The sequence below is a fragment of the Herpailurus yagouaroundi genome, unplaced genomic scaffold, assembly GCF_014898765.1.
Source record: "Herpailurus yagouaroundi ecotype Mexico unplaced genomic scaffold, PumYag 194, whole genome shotgun sequence".
Lineage (NCBI taxonomy): Eukaryota > Metazoa > Chordata > Mammalia > Carnivora > Felidae > Herpailurus > Herpailurus yagouaroundi.
This window is the reverse complement of record NW_024412425.1, coordinates 3,022,186-3,039,983: the sequence shown is the minus strand read 5'-3', so window position 1 is coordinate 3,039,983 and position 17,798 is coordinate 3,022,186. Positions and strand designations below refer to the sequence as shown.

The following is a 17,798-nucleotide window of genomic DNA, read 5'->3' as shown; positions in this document are numbered from 1 at the left end:
TAGTAGGCAACATACAGACAATCATCCATGGAGTTTTAAGAAGGACTCTGATACCAATGCTCAAGTGAGCTTCTTTATATTTTTTAATTAATTTAATTTATTTAATTCAAGTTAGTTAACATACAGTGTAGTATTGGTTTCAGGAGTGGAACCCAGTGATTCATCACTTCCATATAACACCGAGTGCTCATCCCAACAAGTGCCCTCTTTAATGCCCACTGCCCATTTAGCCCTACCCCCTACCCACCTCCCCTCCAGCAACCCTCAGTTTGTTGCTATAATTAAGAGTGTCTTATGGTTTGCCTCCCTCTCTGTTTTTATCTTATTTTTCCTTCCCTTCCCCTGTGTTCATCTGTTGTGTTTCTTAAATTCCACATGTGAGTGAAATCATATGATATTTGTCTTTCTCTGACTGACTTATTTTGCTTAGCATACATAATACATTATAGTTCCATCCATGTTGTTGCAAATGCCAAGATTTCGTTCTTTTTGATGGCCGAGTAATATTCCATTGTATATATCTACCACATCTTTTTTATCCATTTGTCAGTCAATGGACATTTGGGCTTTTTCCATAATTTGGCTATTGTTGATAATAACACTGCTAAAAACATTAGGGTGCATGTACCCCTTTGAATCAGCAATTTTTTTAAGTCTTTTGGATAGATACCTAGTAGTGCAATTGCTGGGTTGTAGGGTAGTTCTACCCTACTTTTTGAGGACTCTCCACACTGTTTTCCAGAGTGGCTGCACCACTTTGCATTCCCACCAAAAGCATAATAGGGTTCCCCTACTCCACATCCTCACCAATAGCTGTTGTTTCCTGAGTTGTTAATTTTAGCCATTCTGACCAGTATGAGGTGGTATCTCATTGTGGTTTTGATTTGTATTCCCTGATGATGAGTGATGTTGACCATCATTTCATGTATCTGTTAGCCCTCTGGATGTCTTCTTTGGAAAAGTATTCATGTGTTCTGCCCATTTCTTCACTGGATTATTTGGGGTTTTTTTGAGTGTTGAGATTGATAATTCTAAATTTCTTTTTTAATTTCCTGGTTAGCCCATTCATTCTTTAGTAGGTTGTTCTTTAACCTCCAAGTATTTGGGGGCTTTCCGAATTTTTTTCTTATAGTTGATTTCAGTTTCATAGCATCTGAAAATGCTACGAAAATAGCATTTTGTTATCTGAAAATATGCATGGTATAATCTTGATCTCTTTGTACCTGTTGAGGGCTGATATGTGACCCAGTATGTGATCTATTCTGGAGAATGTTCCATATGCGTTCAAGGAGAATGTGTATTCTGCTCCCTTAGGATGAAATGTTCTGAATATATCTGTTAAGTCCATCTGGTCCAGTGTGTCATTCAAAGCCATTGTTTCCTTGTTGATTTTCTGCTTAGATGATCTGTCCATTGTTGTAAGTGGGGTATTAAAATCTCCTATTATGGTATTATTATCAATGAGTTTTCTTTATGTTTGTGATTAATTGATTCACATATTTGGGTGTTCCAAGTTGGGGCATAAATATTTACAATTGTTAGGTCTTCTTGATGGAAAGACCCCTTAATTATGATATAATGTCCTTCTTCATCTCTTGTTACAGTCTATGTTTTTAAATCTAGTTTGTCTGATATAGTATGGCTATTCTGGCCTTCTTTTCATCCCCATTAGCATGAAAGATGGTTCTCTATCCCTTCACTTTCAATCTGTAGGTATCTTTAAGTCTAAAATGAGTCTCTTGTAGGGGCGCCTGGTGGCTCAATCGGTTAAGCGTCCAACTTTGGCTCAGGTCATGATCTCAAGGTTTGTGAGTTCGAATCCTACATCGGGCTCTGTGCTGACCGGTCAGAGCCTGGAGCCTGCTTTAGATTCTGTGTCTCCCTCTCTCTCTGCCCTTCCCCTGCTAATGCTCTCTCAAAAATAAATAAACATTAAATAAATAAATAAATAAATAAATAAATAAATAAATAAAATGAGTCTCTTGTAGGCAACATATAGATGAATCTTGTTTTTTTCTTATCCATTCTGATACCATATGTCTTTTGATTGGAACATTTAGTCTATTTACATTCAGAATGATTACTGAAAGATCTGAATTTAGTGCCAGTGTGTTACCTGTAGAGTTGGTGTGTCTGGTAATGTTCTCTGGTTCTTTGTAGTCTTTGTTGATTTGGTCTTTTTTTTTTTTTTTTCCCTCAGGGAAACCACCCCCCCCCCCCACCCTTAAATTTCTTGTGGGGCTGGTTTAGTGGTTGAATGGTTTAGTGGTCACAAACTCCTTTAATTTTGTCTGGGAAACTCTCCTATACTGAATGACAGCCTTGCTGGATAAAGAATTCTTGGCTGTATATTTTTCCTATTCAGCACATTGAGTATTTCCTGCCATTCCCTTCTGGCCTGCCATGTTTCAGTGGACAGGTCTGCTGTTAACCTTATGTTCCATTCTTGTAGGTTAAGCACCTTTTGTCCCTAGCTGTTCTCAGAATTCTCTATTTTTGTATTTTGCAAGTTTCACTATGATATGTCATGGTGTTGAATTTTGTTGATTTTGAGGGGAGTTCCCTGTGCCTCTTGGATTTGAATGCCTGTTTCCTTCCCCAGATTAGAGAAGTTCTCAGCTATCATTTGTTCAAATAAACCTTCTGCCCCCTTTTCCCCATTCTTCTTCTGGGACTCCCTATGATATGGATATTGTTTTGTTTCATGGAATCACTTAGTTCTCTAAGTCTCCCCTCATGATCTAATAATTTCCTTTCCCTATTTTTCAGCTTCATTATTTTCCATAATTTTATCTCTATATCACCTATTCTCTCCTCTGCTTCTTCAGTCCTCATTGTCACTGTATCCAGTTTGTTTTGTATCTCAGTTACAGCACTTTTATTTCATCCTGACTAGTTCTTAGGTCTTTGATCTCTGCAGCAAGGATATTTCTGGTGTCTTCTATGCTTTTTTCAAGCCCAGTTAGTAATCTAATGACTATTGTTCTAAATTATTGTTCGGATATATTGCTTATGTCTATTTTGAGCAATTCTCTGGCTGTGATTTCCTCTTGATTTTTCTTTTGGGGAGAATTCTTCCATCCTGTCATTTTGGCTAAGTTTCTGTATTTTGTGTGCTTTAAAATGTTTTGTGTTTCCTGAACCTGAGAGTACTGCTGCATAAAAAAGGGGTCATACCCTGTCCAGGGCCTGGCACTTCATGAAGTGTTTCTGGTGTATGTTGTGTATACTCTGTTGTTGTGTTTTGGCTGCTCTTTCCTACTGGTCAGTCCTCTGCAGAGTTCCTCCATGCTTCCTGTGGTGGAGGTTTGGACCTTTAACTAGGTCCAAACCTTTGATTTGTTTGTTCAAGTAACCTTGGTAAAAAGAGGGGAGGGAGAAAAAGCCTGATCTCAAAAAAAAAAAAAAAAAAAAAAAAAAAGAGAGAGAGAGAAAAAAAAGGAAAGGGTACAAAAAACAAAACAGAGAATCAAAAAACTATAAGGCTGATTCCAAAGAAAAAGAAAGGAAAAGAAAAGGAAAAAAAGAAGGAAGGAAAAAGAAAAGAATTTTAAAAACTCTGATCCAAAAAAAAGAGAAAAGGTAATAAAAAAAACAAACGAGAAACTACAAGCCTGATTAAACTCATTAAACAGCAGCTCTCCATTCTGCCCTCCCCCCAATCTCTGGCAAGCTCTATTCTAGTTGCAGTCTCTATAACAGATACCTCATTTAAGTGCAATTATACAGTATTTGTCTTTTTGTGACTGGCTTATTTCACTTAGCATGATGTCTGTAACTTTTCCCCATGTTGTATGTAGCACATGTCAGAATTTCCTTCCTTTTTAAGGCTGAATAATTCTATTGTATGTGTATACCACATTTTGTTCTATTTACCTGGCAATAGACACTTGGACTGCTTCCACCTTTGGCTGTTGTAAATAATGCTGCTATGAAAATGGGTGTACAAAAATTTCTTTGAACACTCTCTTCAGTTATTTTGGATATATACCCAGAAGTGGAATGGCTGGACAATATGGTGATTCTATTTTTAATTTTTTGAAGAATCACCATACTGTTTTCCATTGCATCTGTACCATTTTACATTACCAACAGTGCATAAGGATCCCAAAATCTAAATATCCTCACCAATACTTGTTATTTTGTTTTTCTTTTCTTTTTGATAGTAGCCATTCTAATAGATGTAAGGTAGTATATCTCATCGTGATTTTGATTTGCATTTCCCTGGTCAGTGATATTGAACATCTTTTTATATTCTTATCGACCATTTATATATCTTCTTTAGAGAAATGTCTATTCAAGTCCTTTGCTCATTTTAAAAGTGGGTTGTTTGGGGTTATTGTGGTTGAGTGGTAGGAGTTCTTCATATATTCTGGATATTAACCTCTTATCAGGTATATGATTTGCAAATATTTTCTCCCATTCTATGGGTTGCCTTTTCACTCTGTTGATTGTGTCCTTTGATGCACAGTTTAAACTTTTTATGTAATATAATTTATTTTTCCTCTTATTGCTTGTACTTTTGGTATCATATCCAAGAAATGATTGCCAGGTTCAATGTCATGAACCCTTCCCCTATGTTGTCTTCTAATAATTTTATAGTTTTATACTCTTACACTTAGGTCTTTGATCCATATTGAATTAATAGTTTTATATTGTGTAAGGTAAGGGTCCAACTTCATTCTTTCACATGTGAATGTTCAATTTTCCTAATCCCAAATTAGATTCCCCAAATCCAATTTTCAATTGTTTGTTGAAAAGATTGTTGTTTCCCCCATGGAATGGTCTTGCAGCCTTGTCAAAAATCAACTAACTCTACTGCAAGGTAATTTTCTGGGCTTCTTATTCTTTTTTACTGGTCTGTATGTCCATCTTAATGTCAGTACGACACTGTTTTGATTACTGTAGCTTTGTAGTAGGTTTGAAATCAGGGTGAGACCTCTAACTTTGTTCTTTTTTTTCAAGAGTTTTTTTGGGGGGCATTCAGGGTTCCTTAAGATTCCATATGAATTTTAGGATGGATTTTTCTATTTTTACAAAAAATGTTACTGGAATTTTGATAGTGATTGCATTGAAGCCACAAGGGCCAGTTCAACTACAACACTGGTTCCAAAAAGGGAACCTGAGCCCAGGTAAGTACCTCCAGCCATTTATAACATCACTATTGATAGGTTGAGACTGGCGCAAAATAGTATTCTGTATATGTCTGTTAGGTTCAGCTGGTTTATAGTGTTGATCAAGTCCTCTGTTTCCTTACTGACCTTCTATCTGGCTCTTCTATCGTTACTGAAAGTGGGAACTGAAGTCTACTATTGTAGAGCTGTGTATTTCTTCAGTTCTATCAATGTTTGATTCATAGATTTAGGACCTCTGATATTTGTTGTATATATGCTCATAATTGTATGTCTCTGTTTCCTTACTGACCTTCTATCTGGCTCTTCTATCATTACTGAAAGTGGGAACTGAAGTCTATTGTAGAGCTGTGTATTTCTTCAGTTCTATCAATGTTTGCTTCATAGATTTAGGACCTCTGATATTTGTTGTATATATGCTCATAATTGTATGTCATCTTAATTGACCCTTTTATCATTATATAATGTCTTTTTTTTTGTCTCTTGTAAGAATTTTTGAGCTAAAGTCCACATTAGCATAGCTACTCCTCCTGTCTCTTGGCTACTATCTACCTGGAATATCTTTTCCCATACTTTCACTTTCAACTTATATATGTCCTTAGAGATTTTCAATCTTTTATAGATGGCATATAGTTGAATATTGATTTTTATTTTTATTTTTTAATTTCTTAAAAGTTTATTTTGAGAGAGAGAGAGAGAGAGAGAGACTGAATCCCATGCAGCCTCCATGCTGTCAGCGTGGAGCCTGACCCAGGACTCAGTCTCACAAACCGTGAGATCATGACCTGAGCCAAAACCAAGAGTCAGTCTTTTAAATGACTGAGCCACCCAGGCACCCCTGAATCCTGAGTTTTAAAAACCCATCCTGTCAATCTGTATCTTTTGATTGGCAGTTTAATCAATTTACATTTAAACTAATGTAAGGACTTACTTTTGCCAAATTGTTATTTTGTCACAGACTTTGAGTCAGAGTTCCCTCTTGTCCAGCAAGAGAGTGGATGCAGAATTGAATACGAGAGAGGCTAATGTCCGGGAGGAGACAAGAGCCCCAAGTAAGGGTCCTTGCTCCATATTTATTAGGATCAGAAGGCTTACAAACATGATGGACATGCAGAAAGAGACAATAAAACACTAACCATTAATACATGTGTGTGAGAGAAAGGGGATTTCAAAGGTACGTGGTGTTAGGGGTTTGGGTCAATACAAATCAAAGTCCCGGCGCTGAGTAGATGGCTGTTTACTGCAGCCACCAGGCACTGTGTCTGTTTATCTTAACTTGTCTAGGGGCTAACCCTGCTGCCTCAGGGTTAACAAGGCATTTTTCTTGCTAATTAGCTCTGGACATTTTTACCCTGCTGCAGGGGCTTCCTGCTTCTACCTGTTCACAGACACTTCCATCCTGTGGAAGTGACTTTCCGCTCTATGCTTTCTTCTACACTGGTGGCACTTTCTCCCTGTGCTGGCTTTCCACCCTAAGCCTTGTTAACCCATTGGTGAAAGCTCAGGGAATTCTTAAGCTTATTCCTCACATTATTTGTTTCTGTAGATCTTAAAATTTTTTGTCTTTCATTTCCTCCATTCCTTCCTTTGAGTTTGGCTTTAAATGTAGAACACTGAAAGCAGCTGTTTTTGCACATCCTTGGGATACTCTTGGGAAACATGGTACTAAAGAATGTGAGTACAAGTCAAAAACTATTCAGGATTACCCATGTTTCCTTCAGCTTTAGAGGAGAGCTCAGAGGGGGGAAGAATCGCAGGCTCACTGGGAGGTGTAAACCACCACAAGCCCAGTCAGCAGTTGTGGCTTGAGGGATGAAAGTCATCTGACCAGGCTCCATGTTGCCCCAGAGCAGTTGTCCTCTGTGGTATCCTCAGCACATAGCATAGTACATGGCACACAATATGAATTCAATAAGAATTTGGTAGGTGAATAGAGAAATTCCACCAATGGCTCTGTCTGTAGGCTTCATCTAGTGACTAGCACACAGTAGGAGCTCAATAAATAGCAACTGCTATGGGCAGTTGAGATGGTAGAGTGGTTAAGTCTCTGATATTTGGAATAAAAGAAATCACAGCAACTCCACTTATGTGCTATTGGGGCTGAGTAGGTCACATAACCTCTCTGAGATTCAATTTCCTCATTTGTAGGATGAGAATTTACATCATGGGGTCCAGTGGGGATTAAAGAAGCTAATCCATGAAGAGCCTAGTATATGCGGAGTGCCCAGCAAGTTATAGCTATTGAAATTAATATTATTACCAAAATGTTAAGTAACTCTGGTAAACACTGCTGTTTTCATTCCAGGATCTGCAAAATGAGGACTGAGCAGATCACCTCCACATTTCTTCCACGCTACAATTCTATGAATTGGAAATGGTGAGATTTTGTTTTTCTTTTTCTTTCTCTTTCTTTCTTTCTTTCTTTCTTTCTTTCTTTCTTTCTTTCCCTCTCTCTCCTTCCCTCTCTTTCTTTTTTGCAACGGGGGTTGGAATATAAATGTCACAGAGAATTTTGAAAGATAAAGTTTTGAAAAGCCATAGAAACGTTCAAAGAGAGGCCAGGAAGATGATCTGTATGTGTGCTAGGTCTTCCCAGAAAGTAAGATCAGATGAAGTTCCCTTAACAGTCACCCAGACTCCTGGGTGCCCACATCCCTATCAGCTTTTGGAGAAGGACCATCTCCTCCCCAGGCCTCCCTGGGTCCTGGGTGATTTCTGGGTCCTGTGGACTTAGGGGCACATCTTTTATGTTCTGCTTCATCTGTCTCTGTATCAAGCTAAAAGCATTGCCTCCTGTTGCCTTCAACACTCGTGCTCAAGATGCTGGGGCAGCAGAGGGCTCTGTGCCAGGGAACACCCAAGGCACTCTCCAAAGCTCTGGGTCATATATCAGTTCTGTATGTCCATGTGACATCAAGTCCGTAAGCTCCTGGGTCTGACCCTCTCTGTTCTAAGGTTAAATTCCAACCATGTAGCTCTGTGGGGACACACAACATGCTTTCCCTTCCCCTCTTCTCCACGCCTCTTCTACCTTTCCTCACATCTTTGACCAAAAGCACCCTTTCTGCCAAAATTATTCAGAATAAATGAGTATTCTCCCCTCTCTTTGTCTGTAGAGGAGACTTCAGTAGGATCCATACCATAGAGTTGTGAGGGGTGAATGAGAGAAGCCATGTAAAGCATGAAGCCCAGGAATAGGAACAGTAAGCGTTTGAGAATGGAAATTGCTGTTACCATTATCATCAACAAGAAGTGCAAAAAGTCCATTTTCCTAAAAAAGAAATTGTATATTTATAGAAACCACATTGTTTGATTTATCATTTATGATCAGTTTTAAAGACATAAGAAGTTTTAATATTGGTGTCAAATGTGAATTTTCTTTATTAAAATATAAACAAAAATAAACCCATGTGTCAGCTGAGAGAGGGGGATGTTTGTTATTCAGTGGGCCACAGAGGGACCTTGTTTTATTTCATGTTGTCATGGTCTCAGAGAAACCTTGTCTGATATGATGTCTGTGAGATTGTTTATGTCCAACAGGAGAAAAGAATGGCCTGGTAGTGAACATCAGCCCTGTTTCCAAATGTTGGGGGAATTCCTTTCTCACAACTTTTCATTCACATTCATGCAGCAGACATTTAGTGAGCACCTACTAGATGCCAGGCCACGCAGCAGTGATGGTGAATATAGGGGTAAGCAATACTCTCTACACGTTAGACTTCCCAGCATGCAGGAAAAGAGCAGGGGAAAAGTTAGAAAAGGGGAAGAACAGGTGCAGCCATCTGAAGGGCCAGAGAAGATTTCCTGAAGAGGAAGTCATACCAAGTAGGAAAAGCACGGATGAGTCTGGAGGTGGGGGCAGCCTCTGGGGAAAACTAGTGCGTTTCTAACAGAAAGGGATAGTTTTAAGAGATGACGCTGCAGAGCTAGGCAAGAGCTAAACCTCTGGTAAACCTTAACAATGTTAAGGATTTTCAAGGTATGTGGCTTAAAAAAAAAAAAAAGGAAAAGGAAAAGAATAAGAACAAAAAGGCAAGTGTTTTATAATTTTTAGTACAAACTTTGCTTTACTATGCAGATCTTTAAAAATATTATGTAGGTGGTAGAGATATAGATCTAGATACTGATATATCAGTATAACAATATATCTAAAATATATTAATTTTTAAAAGTAAGTTTCTTAAGAATATGTACAAGAGGCTACAATTAAAAAATATAAATATGGACACCACGAATGCCCAAACACAAGGTGACCCTAAATCTAAGGTACTTTTTCCAATGCAGTAATATTTCACAGTGAGCCAAGAAGATTTTGTTGGGATTGTCCTGATTGTATAAATTTTTAGGGAAATGAAATATGTACTTATAATATGTATTAGTTTAGATGAATTATATATTTAAATTGAATGAATAATATATAAATTTTGGTCTTCTCCAATTTCATGTTTTGAAAAAAGATTTTTAACTCTACAAGTAGCAGTGTTTTTCTCATCCCCAAAGCAATTTTTTGATAATTTTTAAATGTTTATTTATATTTGAGAGAGAGTGCACATGCATGCACGAGTGGGGGAGGGGCAGAGAGATGGAGACAGAATCTGAAACAGGCTCCAGGCTTGGAGCTGTCAGCACAGAGCCCGACAGGGGGCTCAAACTCACAAGATCATGACCTGAGCTAAAGGCAGACACTTAACCAATTGAGCCACCCAGGCACCTCCCCCAAAGCTGTTTTTGAGGTTTGTAAGCCAGTTTTCCAGGGTCCATCATTTTCTCTTCTAAGTAGAATAAGAAGTGGAATCTGAACATTATTGACAATGATGCATTCATTGCATGCATTCATGTGACATTAATACATTTTTCTATTTATCCTGTAGATACGTATATATTTCTATTTATCCTGTAGATAAGTAATGTCTACACTCAATGTGGGGCTCTAACTCATGACCCCAAGATCAAGAGTTGCATGCTCCCCCAAATGAGCCAGCCAGGCACCCCTGTAGGTGTATATTTCTTATCTTCACAATATCAAAATAGGATTTCCTATTTAAATAATTGTTAAAATACTTGTGTGCAATGCTATCCTGTCTATGCAAATGTACAGTCATCTTCCCAGGAATAACTGCCAAATCTGAACTAAGTTTCTCTGCCACTTGTTTGACTAATTTCTCTTCCTCCTCCTCCTTCTTTTAGAGAGAGTGGGTGGGGGGGTTGGTGGGGAGAGGGGCAGAGGAGAGAGAAGGGGAATCTTAAGCAGGCTGTATGCTCAGTGCAGAGCCAGACCCAGGGCTCAATTCCACGACCCTGGGATCATGACCTGAGCTGAAATCAAGACTCAAACACTCAAACCGACTGAGACGCCCAGGCGCCCCTGTTTGACTGATTTCATAGGGAGACCTCTTTAGGCCTCCAAAGCTCAAATGAATGGAAATCCTTTAAGGTCAATGAATCTTCTCCAAACTGTCCTATTATCTTTAAAGTCCTTCAGATAACTGCACCCTCTCCCATGAAAGACTTTTTAAGAACTCACATGTAAGACTCCTCACTTTTTGCTATGGGGTAATGGGGTAGGGAGGACTCACCTAGTAATAAGAATGAAAGGACATACACCCAAATATAAATGATCAGGATCCCTTGGTGATGGGATTATATGGATGGTTCTTATTTTCTTCATTCTGTACATCTGTACTTTCTTTTTTTTTTTTTTTTAATGTTTATTTATTTTGAGAGAGAGAGAGAGAGCAAGAGCACAAGCAGAGGAGAGTCAGAGAGAGGGGGAGAGAGAGAATCCCGAGCAGGCTCTGCACTGTCAGCACAGATCCTGATGTGGGGCTCAATCTCACAAACCATGAGATCATGAGCCGAAATCCAGAGTCAGATGCTCAACTGACTGAGCCACCCAGGCACCTCTGCACATCTCCATTTTCTAATTTTTCTACCATGAACATGGATTAGTCATATAATAAGGAACAAAACAAGCAATAAAAATTGTAGGTGCCTTTTGTTTGTTTGTTTGTTTGTTTGTTTTAAGAAATTGTTTTCTGGCCCCAGACCCTCCAGCTTAGCCCAAGCCTCTGCATCCCTTCACTCCAGGCAGGAAGCACCTCCACACCCTAGGAGTAGATGTTATTTACCTCTTGTAGGGATCAAGGTCTCCTCTTCATGCAGTAGGAAATGGGGAAAGGGAAGAGGCCAGCTCCAGGACACTTGAAAATTCCTAGGCTGAGTCTGAGGCCCACGGGAATCCCCCATCTCCCAGTCATTGTTCTTGTCCGCCTCAAACAGAAAGAGAAAATACCACCTCTACAAGCTGAATTACAATTTGCAAGTGTCGAGAGAGCAGGGAGAACTGTGGGAGGCTGGCTACTGAGCATAAGGCAGCCCAGGGCATGGGAACAATGTGCTGCAGGGAAGGTGCCCCTTCATCCTAGGGGGAGGAGGATAAATCCCTCTCTACCTTTACATGCTCTCCCTCCCCAGCTCTAGTCTTCTAGTTTTCTGGAGAAAGGCTAGACGGTGCCTTCTTCAAAAGAGTGGGCAGAAGCAGAGAGGATTTATTCAAGGGGTGCCCTGAATAAATTAAATTTATTCAATTTAAATATATATTCATGATTCCTGCAGAAATGGAACCTTCCCAGAACATGGGTGAGACCCCTGCAGACATGCTGGATACCCTCCCGGGGTAGAGCCCTCAGCCCCACTGAAGGGTACTGGAAGGAGGAAGTATAGGATACCCGGCAGGGAATCAAGTGGTTCCTGCAGGATCAGTGCCTCCACAATGACCAAGGTTTAGACCAAGACTTCAGGGTGCTAAAGGTGGTGAAGGTAAGCATTTGTGGACCCAGCGGGTTTCAAACCCAGCTCTTTCCCTTTGGACATTTGAGGACTTGGGGGGTGGAACTGCTTCATCTCTTTAAGCCTCAGATTCCTTTTTACCACTTGTTATAGGAAATAAGTGTATTGTCATCATCATTGTTTTCATATTGGAGATCCAGTTCTATGAGTTCCAAGGAATTTGGTGGAACAGGTATAGCAGTATAGCAGGTCATTATAATAATTGTGCTTTTTGTGTGTGGTTTAATGCTTCTTTACCTCCAAAGTTATAAAGATATTTTCCTACATTTTCTTCTAAAACAGCTTGTTCTAAAATGGTTTCTTCTGGGAAAATAACTTATAACTCAACTTTCAAGATGTCATGCTAAATGAAAAATGTTTTAACTATAAGTCTAGATTTTGCTTTATTCTGCTAAAATGAAAATAATGTAACACTAACTTAAATTAAGTAAATCAGGCTTTAGCTGGAGGAAATAATGGCTGCCATGTGTGAGGCTGAAAAGGAAGGACACACAGCTTTAAAAGATCTTAAAAAGCAGAAGCCAAAGGGGCGCCTGGGTGGCTCAGTCGGTTAAGCGTCCGACTTTGGCTCAGGTCATGATTTCGCTGTCCGTGAGTTTGAGCCCCGCGTCGGGCTCTGTGCTGACAGCTCAGAGCCTGGAGCCTGTTTCAGATTCTGTGTCTCCCTCTCTCTGACCCTCCCCCGTTCATGTTCTGTCTCTCTCTGTCTCAAAAAAAAAAAAAAAAAAAAAAAAAATCCAAAACAGACACAAAACAGACACATCCTTGTCTTCGAGGATCACCAATTTCCTTCTAAGACACACATCATAATTGGAACAATGCAGTTATCGACCTGCCAGATACTCAATGCTACAGGGCCAGAAACAGGAAAAGTCAGTCTCAGTTAAATACAGGTCAAGAGCCAGATGCTGGAAAATGACAGCAAGTATTTAAGCAGGAAGCAGTGTGATGACTTTGGCATTTAGGATAAGTCAGGCAGTGGCATATTAGGTGGATTAGAAAGAAGCTAAATCCAGGTGCTGGGCTAGGAAGCCATGACAGTAAAACCAGGCCTCAGAAAGGCCTGGAATTGTTATGTAGGTAAAAGTTGGACAGAGAAAAAGAGAAATTCAGGGCTATTCTGAAGGGGAAAAAATAAAATCAGGGTGGGTTTTCATACTAGAGTTGAACACTCACTATAACCACTTCCCTAGTAAACCAGGGGATTTGGGGAAGAGAAGTGACATAGAGTCTGGGAACTCTCAAAATTCTAGCCCTCCTTCCACTTCCCATTATTATATTCCTACTACTGAGTGGCATCCCTGGGCTGGGCCACACCTATGTAACCCCCAGAGCTGCATAGGAAGGGGCTGGTTTTGACCTAATTCACAGATGAGGGAAACAAGAGAACTCCCTTCCTTTCCGGGCCAAAGTTGCTCACATTTGGTTAAGAAACTGGGCTCACTTAGGCCTGAAAGTCAGAGCATCCAGTGTGGAGTCCAGTCCCAAACTGCCAGTGACCTAGGGGCAGTTCTGAGCTGGAATTTCCTAATTTTTGGCATGAGCTTTAGCATGAGGAACTTGGTCCAGCTCCAAAATACCAAGATTTAAGGAAGCAGACTTCTCAACAGCAACAACTAGAAGCCAGGAGTTAGCAGAATCATATCTTTATTATTTTTTTTAATGTTTATTTTTGAGAGGAAGAGAGTGTGCAAACAGGTGAAGGGCAGAGAGAGGGGGGGGAAGGAAGATCCAAAGCAGGCTCTGCACTGTCAGCACAGAGCCTGATGAAGAGCTCAAACTCACCAACTGTGAGATCATGACCTGAGCTGAAGTGGGATGCTTAACCGACTAAGTCACCCAGGCTCCCCCCAGAATAATATATTTAAAGGGTTGAGGTTAAAAATGCAGAACTGGGCATCTAGGAAATGAGCCAAGAATGATGATAAAATAATTACAAATTAAAACAAGAGTTCACTACCAAGAGACATCATTAAATGAACCTCAAAAGAATATGCCTCAGGAAAAATGAAAATGATCCCAGAAGGACAATTTAATGCGCAACAAAGAATGGTGAGCACAGACAATGGTAAACACGTATGTGAATAAAAACTAACTTTTTGGGGCGCCTGGGTGGCGCAGTCGGTTAAGCGTCCGACTTCAGCCAGGTCACGATCTCGCGGTCCGTGAGTTCGAGCCCCGTATCGGGCTCCGGGCTGATGGCTCAGAGCCTGGAGCCTGTTTCCGATTCTGTGTCTCCCTCTCTCTCTGCCCCTCCCCCGTTCATGCTCTGTCTCTCTCTGTCCCAAAAATAAATAAATGTTGAAAAAAAAAATTAAAAAAAAAAAAAAACTAACTTTTGGAAAATATTAATTAACACAATACTATCTAATTGGCAGTATCAAAAGGAAAACACGGAAATGGACTTCCACTCCAACCATGATGGAGTCACAAGGACCAGATTTACCTTTGCTGCTTCATTCAACAAATGAAAAACAGGAAAAAATAAGTAAAAAAACATTTGAAAACAGGCAAAGCAGGGGAAAAATCCCTGAGAGAAGGAGAAAAGGAGGGAAGTCCTGCGACTGTCCTAGTGTACTTCCTGTAGAGACTTTTGCAAGCCACAGCAGAGGAAAGGGTAAAGTAAACAGTCTTCCTGAACTGAAAAGATAAGAGTTGAGAATTCAGGAAGGCCGAAGTGGCTAGAATTCCAAGAAATTATACAGCCGATAGAATTCATGGAAAAGGTTGTCAAATAGGCTACTCTAAATAAAACGTCACGTATTCAAGAAGACAGAAGGTGCTGTCAAATGTGCAAGGAAGCCTCCTGAAAGGAAGGAGGGGCATGGGAGGGTGCCAGTGAAGCTCTCAGAATGATGAATGCCACTGGATAGCCCAGCCGCCTGTGAGTGCTATCAGAACTCACAAGAGATTGTGTATCCCACATGTATCCTGCTGGCTATGGTTCATCATCCGAGTAAGAATTGAAAAGTGTTTCAGAACCAGGAAGAAAAGCCCCACTTTCATGCAGTGTCTCTCCACTCCCATCTAGTAAAAAGCTTAACACTAGCCCAGCTGTCAGTAGGGAATGTTTACATGGCTCAGCTCCAATACTGCAAAGCAAGTCAAGGAAGGATAGATTTGCTAGGAAATAAATTGATAAAGCACAAGAGTATCCAAAACATTATATCTTTTGATTTCCACCTCTGACAAAGAAGATTCAACCTGAAGGTTCACCAAAGAGAAACAGAGATCTCTATCAGCATCAATAAAAGGACAATGAAAATACAGCTCGTGAATAGAAGCCCAACTCTCTTCAGATTTTACCAGTAAGATGTCACATTTCCATTCCTGTTTTTCCACATTTAATTTCTAGACTTAGAAATATCATAATTTGGAAATTACAGTAAAGAATATATGCTGGTCTTAACTCCCTGGATGTGCTTTCATTATATTCACAGAATTGCTTATTTACAAGTAGTAGTCACCCCCTTGTCCATGGGACATACATTCCAAGACCCTCAGGGGATGCCTCAAAGTGCAAACTCTATATGTGCTATGTTTTTCCTATACATATATACCTATGGTAAAGTTTAACTTACAAATTAGGCATAGTTAGAGATTAACAATAATAACTAATAATAAAATAGAACAATTATAATAACATACAGTATAAAATCGTAAATATGGTTTCTCTCAATATATTACTGTACTATGATAGCCGCCTTCTTGTGATGTGACATGATAAATGCCTGTGTGATGAGATGAAGTGAAGTGAATGACATAAGTACTATGACAAAGCACTAGGCTACTATTGATTGACTTTTTCATGGTATGTCAGGAGGATCATCTGCTTCCAGGCAGATGTGGTTGACCACAGATAACTGAAACAGTGAAAAGTGAAACTTTAGATGGGAGGAGGAAGCTACTTACGTGAATACATACACATACAAGCACATGCACGCATGCACAAACACACTTAACCTTATTAGTTTTCAAAGAAATACAAATTGAAGCAACAGTTAAGAAAGCATGTTTTACCCATCTAATTGACAAAATGTAATTAGCATCCAATACTGCAGAGGGTGCAGAAAAAGAAGGTGAAATTCAAGACTGGTGGGGAAAGGAAGAATATATGGGATAATATTTATTTCTTTATAATGTTTTCAACAGTAGAATGAGTGTTACTTTTGTAATTTTGGAGGAATTTTGTTAAAGTAAATTTTTAAATTACAAACAGAACTCTCAAAGCTCAAAAAATTAAAAAAAAAAACCAATCCCATTAGAAAACATGCATAAGAGACAAGGGTACATTTAACTGAGGATATACACATGCCAAATAAGCACACATGAAAGGATGTTCAACATCATTAGCCATGAGAGATATGCAGATTAAAACCTCAGTGAGCTATCACTACTATCATTTCACTTTAGAATGGCTAAAATGAAAAAGAGTAACAATACCAAATGCTGGCAAGAATGCAGAGAAACTGAATCACTAATATATTGCTACTGGTAAAGTAAAATAGTACAGCCATTGCTATTACCATAAGTTTGGTGATTTCTTAAAAACTAAACATGGTGGGGCACTTGGGTGGCTCAGTCAGTTAAGCACCCAACTCTTGGTTTTTGGCTCAGGTCATGATTTCATGGTTTGTGGGTTCGAGCCCCATGTTGGGGTCTGCATTGACAGCATGGAGCCTGCTTCAGATTCTCTCTTTTCCTCTCTGTCCCTCCCCCGCTCTCTCTCACACATGTGCACTCTTTCTCTCTCTCTTAAAATGAATCAACTTTATATATTAAAAAAAAACCCACAACTAAACATGTAACTACCATATGACCCAGCAATTAAGGCTCTTTGGGTGTTTCCTCAACAGAAATGTAAACCATGTTTACATAAAAACTTGTAAACAAATATTTGTAACAGCTGTATTTGTAACAGCCAAGGCCCAAAAACAACCCAGATTCCCTCAAAGAGTAAACTAACTGAAGCTGATCCATATCATGGAAAGCTATTCAGATATAAAAAAGAAAGAAGGAAAATAATAGAAAAGAAAAAGAACTATTGCTATACACAACAACCTGGATGAGTATCCTGAGAATCATGCTGAATGGAAAAAAAAAATCCAATCCTAAAAGATTACATTCTGTATAATCCCACCTATATAACATTTCTAAAATGACAATATTTTAGAAATAGAGAACAGATTAGTGGTTGCAGGTATGGAAGAGGTAATGGTAACAGAGAAGAGTGGGTGTGGTTCTAAAAATGCAACATTAGTGATCCTTGCATGATGCAAATGTTCAGTATCTTCACTATTATCAGTGTCAATACCTGGGTATTGTGGTATTCTATTATGGGGTTTGCAAGATGTTAGAATTGGGGAAAGTTGGAAAAATGGTACATGTGATCTCTCTGTATGAATTCTATCAAATGTATAATTGCTTGGAATTCTAGCCACTTTGGCCTTCCTGAATTGTCAGCTCTTTTCAGTTCATGGGAGACTATTTAGTTTACCCTTTCCTGTGCTGTGGCTTGCAAAAGTCTCTACTGGAAGTACTCTAGGGCAACCACAAGGCTTCCCTTTTCTCCTTCTCTCAGGGATTATTCTCCTGCTTCGCCTGTTTTTAAATGTTGCTTTATTTATTTTTTCTAGTTTTTCATTTGTTAAAGGCAACAAAGGTAAATCTGGTCCTTAATACTCCATCATGGTTAGAGTGGAAGTCCACTTGTTTTTTCCTTTTAATACTGCCAATTAGATGGTATTATGTTAATTAATGCTTCTGTAAAGTTAGTTTTTATTCACATACATGTTTACCATTGTTGTGTTCACCACT

The 17,798-nt window shown here is 39.2% G+C and overlaps 1 long non-coding RNA gene across 6 annotated transcripts in view; it reads left to right on the top strand.

Moving 5' to 3' along the window:
• The window catches only part of LOC121011385 (uncharacterized), a 30,347-nt gene extending 14,956 nt beyond the window's left edge, over positions 1-15,391 (top strand). For 4 of the 6 annotated variants that reach the window (XR_005781586.1, XR_005781587.1, XR_005781583.1 and 1 more), the window contains exons 4-5: positions 7,438-7,509; positions 8,249-9,151. This is a non-coding gene — a long non-coding RNA (uncharacterized LOC121011385). Of the gene's footprint in view, positions 1-7,437; positions 7,510-8,248; positions 9,152-11,747; positions 11,952-14,359 lie in introns of those variants that run through there. The other 2 variants (XR_005781584.1, XR_005781588.1) reach the window with 2 other exon arrangements.
• The last annotated feature ends 2,407 nt before the right edge of the window (positions 15,392-17,798 follow it).